This window comes from Tursiops truncatus, chromosome 3 (genome assembly GCF_011762595.2).
Source record: "Tursiops truncatus isolate mTurTru1 chromosome 3, mTurTru1.mat.Y, whole genome shotgun sequence".
In the NCBI taxonomy this organism is placed as follows: Eukaryota; Metazoa; Chordata; class Mammalia; order Artiodactyla; family Delphinidae; genus Tursiops; species Tursiops truncatus.
This window is the reverse complement of record NC_047036.1, coordinates 153167362-153176406: the sequence shown is the minus strand read 5'-3', so window position 1 is coordinate 153176406 and position 9045 is coordinate 153167362.

Genomic DNA, 9045 nt, shown 5'->3' with positions numbered 1-9045 from the left:
GGCTTCCCTGGTGGCGCAGTGGTTGAGTGTCTGCCTGCTGATGCAGGGGACACAGGTTCGTGCCCCGGTCCAGGAAGATCCCATATGCCGCAGAGCGGCTAGGCCTGTGAGCCATGGTCGCTGAGCCTGCGCGTCCAGAGCCTGTGCTCCGCAACGGGAGAGGCCACAAAAGTGAGAGGCCCACGTACCGCAAAAACAAAAACAAAAACAAAAAAACCCAGAAAGTCACAGAAATTGTAATCATCCTCATCAGTTCACTCAGTCCCATGTAATTAATTTCTTTTTCATCTTGATCTTTTGTTAGCACTTTTATGAATTCATCAGTTTTCCATTAGAGTTCTGAAAATGCTTATTCATGCAGTTCAGCAGTATAGTCAGTTAACAGACACCTGTACTTGTCAAGAGTCTTTTCCATGAATTCCTTGTCCCTTTTATAGGAACATTTTTGCAAAAGCATCAGAATACACCCAGAACTGTCTGTAAATGCCAAAAGACTTAAAAATGACCATGGTTAAAGAATTCATGAAAGTTATTAATAATGTAATGGTCAATATATCTTTCCTTGTCAAGGAAATTTAGTTATTTCTGAGATATGCATTTTAACATAATAACTAGAATTAAGACTTATAACATTATATCAGAACAAGTAAGATTTTTAGAAATTTCATGTAATGTCTGAAACATGTATATTAACATATTTCCATACAAATAACCCAAAGATACTTTAGTATTAGTTGTTTGTTTTTTCATACTGCAGGTTCTTATTAGTCATCAATTTTATACACATCAGGGTATACATGTCAATCCCAATGGCCCAATTCAGCACACCACCATCTCCACCCCACCACAGTTTTCCCCCCTTGGTGTCCATACGTTTGTTCTCTACATCTGTGTCTCAACTTCTGCCCTGCAAACTGGTTCATCTGTACCATTTTTCTGGGTTCCACATACATGCATTAATATACGATATTTGTTTTTCTTTTTCTGACTTACTTCACTATGTATGACAGATTCTAGGTCCAACCACGTCTCAACAAATGACTCAATTTCGTTCCTTTTTATGGCTGAGAAATATTCCATTGTATATATGTACCACACCTTCTTTATCCATTTGTCTGTCGATGGGCATTTAGGTTGCTTCCATAACCTGGCTATTGTAAATTGTGCTACAATGAACATTGGGGTGTATGTGTCTTTTTGAATTATGGTTTTCTCTGGGTATATGCCCAGTAGTGGGATTGCTGGATCATATGGTAATTCTATTTTTAGTTTTTTAAGGAACCTCCATATTGTTCTCCATAGTGGCTGTATCAATTTATATTCCCACCAACAGTGCAAGAGGGTTCCCTTTTCTCCACACCCTCTCCAGCATTTGTTGTTTGTAGATTTTCTGATGATGCCCATTCTAACTGGTGTGAGGTGATACCTCATTGTAGTTTTGATTTGCATTTCTCTAATGATTAGTGATGTTGAGCAGCTTTTCATTTGCTTCTTGGCCATCTGTATGTCTTCCTTAGAGAAATGTCTATTTAGGTCTTCTGCCCATTTTTGGATTTGTTTGTTTGTTTCTTTAATATTGAGCTGCATGAGCTGTTTATATATTTTGGAGATTAATCCTTTGTCTGTTGATTCATTTAAAAATATTTTCTCGGGCTTCCCTGGTGGCGCAGTGGTTGAGAGTCCGCCTGCCAGTGCAGGGGACACAGGTTCGTGCCCCCATCCGGGAGGATCCCACATGCTGCAGACCGGCTGGGCCCGTGGGCCATGGACGCTGGGCCTGCACGTCCGGAGCCTGTGCTCCGGCCACAACAGTGAGAGGCCCAGGTACCGCAAAAAAAAAATATATATATAGATAGATAGATTTTCTCCCATTCTGAGGGTTGTCTTTTCATCTTGTTTATGGTTTCCTTTGCTGTGGAAAAGCTTTGAAGTTTCATTAGGTCCCGTTTGTTTATTTTTATTTCCATTACTCTAGAGGTGGGTCTAAAAGATCTTGCTGTGATTTATGACAAAGAGTGTTCTTCCTATGTTTTCCTCTAACAGTTTTATAGTCTTACATTAGGTCTAGAATCCATTTTGAATTTATTTTTGTGTATGGTGTTAGGGAGTGTTCTAATTTCATTCTTTTACATGTAGCTGTCCAGTTTTCCCAGCACCACATATTGAAGAGACTGTCTTTTCTCCATTGTATATCTTTGCCTCCTTTGTCATAGATTAGTCGACCATAGGTGCATGAGTTAATCTCTGAGCTTTCTATCTTGTTCCATTGATCTATGTTTCTGTTTTTGCACCAGTACCATATTTTCTTGATTACTGTAGCTTTATAGTATAGTCTGAAGTCAGGGAGTCTGATTCCTCCAGCTCCGTTTTTTCCCCTCAAGACTACATTGGCTATTCGGGGTCTTTTGTGTCTCCATACAAATTTTGAGATGATTTGTTCTAGTTCCTTTAGCATTTGTTGTAGAGCTGGTTTGGTGGTGCTGAATTCTCTTAGCTTTTGCTTGTCTGTAAAACTTTTGATTTCCCCATCAAATCTGAATGAGATCCTTGCTGGGTAGAGTAATCTTGGTTGTAAGTTCTTCCTTTTCATCACTTTAAGTATATCATGCCACTCCCTTCTGGCTTGTAGAGTTTCTGCTGAGAAATCAGCTGTTAACCTTATGGGAGTTCCCTTGTATGTTATTTTTCGTTTTTCCCTTGTTGCTTTCAATAATTTTTCTTTGTCATTAATTTTTGCCAGTTGGATTACTATGTGTCTCGGCGTGTTTCTCCTTGGTTTATTCTGTATGTGACTCGCTGCGCTTCCTGGAGTCGGGTGGCTATTTCCTTTCCCATGTTAGGGAAGTTTTCGACCATAATCTCTTCAAATATTTTCTCTGGTCCTTTCTCTCTCTCTTCTCCTCTGGGACCCCTATAATGCAAATGTTATTGAGTTTAATATTGTCCCAGAGGTCTCTTAGGCTGTCTTCATTTCTTTTCATTCTTTTTTCTTTATTCTTCTCCGCAGCAGTGAATTCCACCATTCTGTCTTCTAGGTCACTTATCCGTCCTTCTGCCTCAGTTATTATGCTATTGATTCCTTCTAGTATAGTTTTCATTTCAGTTATTGTATTGTTCATCTCTGTTTGTTTGTTCTTTAATTCTTCTAGGTCTTTGTTAATCATTTCTAACATCTTCTCGCTCTTTGTCTCCATTCTTTTTCCGAGGTCCTGGATCATCTTCACTATCATTTTTCTGAATTCTTTTTCTGGAAGGTTGTCTATCTCCACTTCATTTAGTAGTTTTTCTGGGGTTTTATCTTGTTCCTTCATCTGGTACATAGCCCTCTGCCTTTTCATCTTGTCTGTCTTTCTGTGAATGTGGTTTTTGTTCCCCAGGCTGCAGGATTGTAGTTCTTCTTGCTTCTGCTGTGTATGTGCCCTCTGGTGGATGAGGCTATCTAAGAGGCTTGTGTAAGTTTCCTGATGGGAGGGACTGGTGGTGGGTAGAGCTGACTGTTGCTCTGGTGGACAGAGCTCAGTAAAACTTTAATCCACTTGACTGTTGATGGGTGGGGCTGGGTTCCCTCCCTGTTGGTTGTTTTGCCTGAGGCAAGCCAACACTGGAGGCCGCCTGGGCTCTTTGGTGGGGCTAATGACAGACTCTGGGAGGGCTCACGCCAAGGAGTACTTCCCAGAACTTCTGCTGCCAGTGTCCTTGTCCCCACGGTGAGCCACAGCCACCCCCGCCCCCCGCCTCTGCAGGAGACCCTCCAACACTAGCAGGTAGGTCTGGTTCAGTCTCCCCTGGGGTCACTGCTTCTTCCCCTGGGTCCCGATGTGCACACTACTTTGTGTGTGCCCTCCAAGCGTGGAGTCTCTGTTTCCCCCAGTCCTGTCAAAGTCCTGGGGGAAATCAATTCCCACTAGGCTTCAAAGTCTGATTCTCTAGGAATTCCTCCTCCCATTGCCAGTCCCCCAGGTTGGGAAGCCTGACGTGGGGCTCAGAACCTTCACTTCAGTGGGTGGACTTCTGCGGTATAATTGTTCTCCAGTTTTTGAGTCACCCACCCAGCAGTTATGGGATTTGATTTTACTGTGATTGCACCCCTCCTACCATCTCATTGTGGCTTCTCCTTTGTCTTTGGATGTCGGGTATCGGTTTTTTTTGTTGTTGTTTGTGGTATGCGGGCCTCTCACTGTTGTGGCCTCTCCTGTTGCAGAGCACAGGCTCCAGACGCGCAGGCTCAGCATCCATGGCCCACGGGCCCAGCCGCTCCACGGCACGTGGGATCTTCCCGGACCGGGGCACGAACCTGTGTCCCCTGCACCAGCAGGCAGACTCTCAACCACTGCACCACCAGGGAAGCCCTGGGGTATCTTTTTTGGTGAGTTCCAGTGTCTTCCTGTCGATGATTGTCCAGCAGCTAGTTGTGATTCAGGTGTTCTCGCAAGAGGGAGTGAGAGCACATCTTTCTACTCTGCCATCTTGGTTCCTCTCTATTTATAACTTTTAAAGCCACTGTCTGCTAATTCCATCATTGCTCTCATTTAAGAGTTTGTATTCTGTTGACTGTTTTTCTCTTGGTTTTGTGTCACATTTTTCTGCTTCTTTGCATGTCTAGTAATTTTTATTGGATGTTTTACATATTATATATTATACTTATGAATGTCTGGGCTTGTTATGTTCCTTCTGAGGGTATTAATATTTGTTCTGGTAGACAGTCAAGTTATTTGTAGATCATCTTGTTTCTTTTGACACTTATTTTTAAGCTTTGTTATGGAGATGTAGTATTCTCTTACTAAGGCTTTATTATTTTCTGGTTTCTACTGAATGTCTCAAGTGTTCAAAAGGTCTCTTCTGGCTGTTGCTTCCAGCCCTTTGTGTGTTCTTGGAAATGCTTGGCCCATAGCCCTCTTCCCAGCCTCTTGGATTTTTGCCTATGCAAAGGCAAAGGCAGCTTAACACTCAGCAAAAAACTTGAGGTGACTCATTTACAGATTTAAGGAGTACTTCTTATGCATAACTTAATCTTGTCCTGAACCCTGTACCACAAATTCAAGCTGCCTTGGCCTCCCTAATTCTAAGGTATGTTGTCTTAACTCAGCAGGTCTACTGTGCTTTATTTGGGTTTCTTCTCCTTGTGCCATGATCTAGAAAGTTGAAAATTTTGCATGACTCATCCAGTCAGACAGTTGGACTATTTGTAGAACTCACCTGGTTTGTTGTCCAATATTTGAAAAGCATTGTTTGATACATTTTGTATGGTTTTCTAATTGTTTGTAGTCAGAGGGATAATTTGTCATGGTGGAATTGGAAGTCTTCTCATTTTAGCTGAATTTGCATTTATGTGTATATTGGTTATTTGGATACTCTCTGTTTTGAAGTTTCTGTTCAGTTCTTTGGAATATTTTCTTATGTAGTTGTCTTTTTGTTTTTAATCTGTAGAACTTCTTTATGTATTCTGGATACAAATGCTTTGTTAAGCATTTACATTGCAAATATCATCTACTCAGTGATTTGCCTTTGCATTACTTTAACATTACCTTTGGTAAATGGAAGTTATTATTAAATTAATTTTTATTGGCGTATGGAAGTTATTTTTAATGTAGTACATTTTAAAATTTTTTCTGTTGTGCACTTTTGTGTGTTCTATTCTAAAAATTTTCTGCTTACTCCAAACTCATAAAGGTATTTTCTTCAACTTTTTTCCTCAATGTGTTAGTTTTCTTTTTTTACATTTATATTGACAACTCATCTAGAATTGATTTGTGTATGGTGTAAGATTGGTATCAAGAGTTTTTTGTATTGCTATTTAGTTGATTTAGATTATTTTTTGGAAATAACCAGCCTTTTCTCACTGCATTGCAGATGCACATTTATTATAAACCATGTCACCTTATATGGATTAATCTGTTTCTGGACTGTTATGTTTCATTTGTCTGCTTACCTGTCTTGCCCAGTACCACACAGTTGTAATTACTGTGGTTTTATAATAACTTTTAATATGTAGTAGTGTTGGTCCTTGAAGTACATGCTTTTTTTCCCAGAGTGTCTTACTTTTTATTGGCTTTTTGCATTTCTGTATTAACTATAGAATCACCTTGTCAATTTTAAAAAATGAAAAATATGCTAGAACTTTGATTGGAATTACATTGAGGAATTTTGAGGAATTGTCATCTTAACAGTTTTCACTTATGAATATGGTATGCCCATGCATTTATCTAGTTTTTCTTTTATTTATATCTATAATGTCTTGTAGTTTTCCTTTATTTTATTGTAAATCAGATCATACAATTTTCTAATTTCCAGTGTTATTTCTTCATTGAACTATGGGTTATGTAGAAGTATGTTGTTTAATTTACAAATACTTGGGGACTTTTTATTTCTAGTTTAATTTTATGTGATCAGAGAATGTATTCTCACTGAGTTCAATACTATGAAATTTGTTGAAACTTGCCTTTAGGCTCAGTATGTGGTGTATCTTGGTAAACTTACCAACCTTGAAAAGGTTGTTTGTGTAGCATGACACTATACACGTTCCTAGATCAAGTTGTTTAATCATGCTGTCCAAATCTTCTATCTCCTTAACTTTCTATTTGTTTTCTTGTTCTTTTCAATTACTGAAAGAGGTATGCTAAAGTTCTAAGTATAATTAGGATTTGTCAATTTTCCTTTTAGTTTTGTTAATTTTTGCTTTACATAATTTCAATTTATATTATTACATGTTTATGTATTTGTTTTCTATGAGTTAATGAAGTTTTTTTGCTTTTTAATGGATTAATCAAGTATTTTTTATTATTTTTTTTCTCTTCTATTAATGTGATAGATGGCAAGGGTGGTCACCATCCTCTACTTCTCTATCCATGCCCTTTACAATGTGACTTGGTAGCACCTATCGTCAATTTTACGTATTTTGCAAGAATATTATTAGAGACATACAAATTTAAGATTGTTTATATTTTCTTATTGAATTTACCCTTTTAGCTGTGTATAATATTTGTAACTTTTAACTCTTGAAATACATCTTAACTAAGTATAATTTGTCTGACATTGTTATAGCCACACCTGCTTTCTGTTGGTTTTAATTTGTGTGGTTTATCTTTTACTTCCAACCCACAATCAACTCTGTTTTAATTCAACATATGGGTTCTTAAAATTCATCATTCCATACAAAAATTCCACAATTGAAACCATAGAGTGTATGGGGGAAATGGGACAGGGGCATAACACTCAAAAACTTCATCAGGGATACATACAGAAGATAGGAACCTAGTAAAAATTCCACTGTTATGGCAGTATGAGGAGCTCTATGGACACTATTGAAAATTATTTTAAAACAAATATTTAAATTCTTTAGAAATGGCCTGAAGCATACAGAAAAGGAAGAAATATTTATTCAAGAAAACCTGCTAAAATTTGGTAAAAACAGTGAGAGTCTATGGCAACTGAAGCACAACCTGCTCCCTCCCTCCCTTCCCCCAGCTCCCTTCCCCCAGTGGAAACTCCACTCCAGACAGTGCAGCCAAGAACACATGGCATCCTCTTCCTCATCCCCCAGTTGGAGGCCCGGGAGGGGCAGGGCATCAACATTTCTCTTCTTGCCCTTGGCTGTCCATTGTAGAAGCTAAGTTCCTGGTGAATGTGGTCAAGAGGTGGGGGCTCCCATATTCTGTTTAGTCTCTACTTGTACAAGAGGGGCTCTACCTTGAGTGTGGTCCACTGAGATTACAATGGCCCTAATGGCCCTCACCCCAGCTAGCATGTGAAGTGCAGATTCCATACCAGGAGAGGCAAACCAAGACCAGAGGCTGCAGCTTGCCCTCCTCTTCCACGGAGTACCCTCTTCTTAAAGCAGATGTTTTTCTCAGAGAAAAGCATGCCACTGTCCCCACTCCCAGCTCTAGAGCTGAGGCTCAAAGATTTTTCTCAGAGGGAGAGGTAGGTGTCAAACAGAATACTTTGAAGCTTGTCCAAAAGGAACTGAGCTTATTTGCAACAGAAAGTAGGATTATTCAAGCCTAAAGACTGTTTAGCATTATGCTAAAAAATAATAGAGCTTGTGGTGAAAAACAATAAAAGGGGACACTGCTAGACTTATTAGAACTATAAGCTAAGCCATAGGGTGCCTAGTTTAACAGAGACAACCAGGAAATGAGACCACTAAGAATAGCTCTCCTTAGGTTCTTTGTTGTCAGAACAAATCTCAAACACCGACTTCAAAATCTATCCTTGTTCAGGAACCCAAATTTAATTTGATCAGACTGTGCAGCAATTTAAACCCCAGGGCATTATTAAAAACAACAGAGCAATCAGTCAGCAATTAGTGTAGCTCAACATCTGGGTATGGGCAGGGAGAGAGACAAAGAGGCTAAAATCATTATCTTCCCAGGGTGAGTCTGCACATGCCTAAGGCTGCACCCTCCAAGTCTTCACACTGAAGGGGAGAAATTTTCACTAAAATAATTGTGAGTCACTAAACAAATAAACAGCAAGTAATGACAACAAGTCCTGGGGACACCGAGGACAGAGATCAGTACCCAGAATTGCTATAATATATTACCTAAAATGTCTGGTTTCCAACAAAAAATATTTCATGAAATGGAAAAAAAAAAACCAGGAAAATCTGACCATTACATGGAGAAAAATGCAGGCAACAGAAACTGCTTGGAGAAAGGACAGATGTCTGATTTAACAGACATATACTTCATAGTAGCCATTATAAATATCTTCAGAGAACTAAAGAAAACCATGCTTAAAGTAAAGGAGGTATGTTGACAATATCTCATCAAATAGAAAATATCAATAAGAGGTAGAAATGATTAAAAAGAATCAATGGAAATTCTAGAGCAAAGTATAATAACTGAAATGAAAAATTCACCATAGTAGGCTCAACAGCAGATCTGAACTATCAGAAGAAAAATTAGTGAGCTTGAAGATAGATCAACAGAAATTATATCAGCTGAAGAATAGAGATAAAAAAGAATAAAAATGAATAGAGCCCATAGAAATGTGGGACCACATTAAGTTCATCAACTTATGTGTAATGAGAGTGCTGGAAGGATA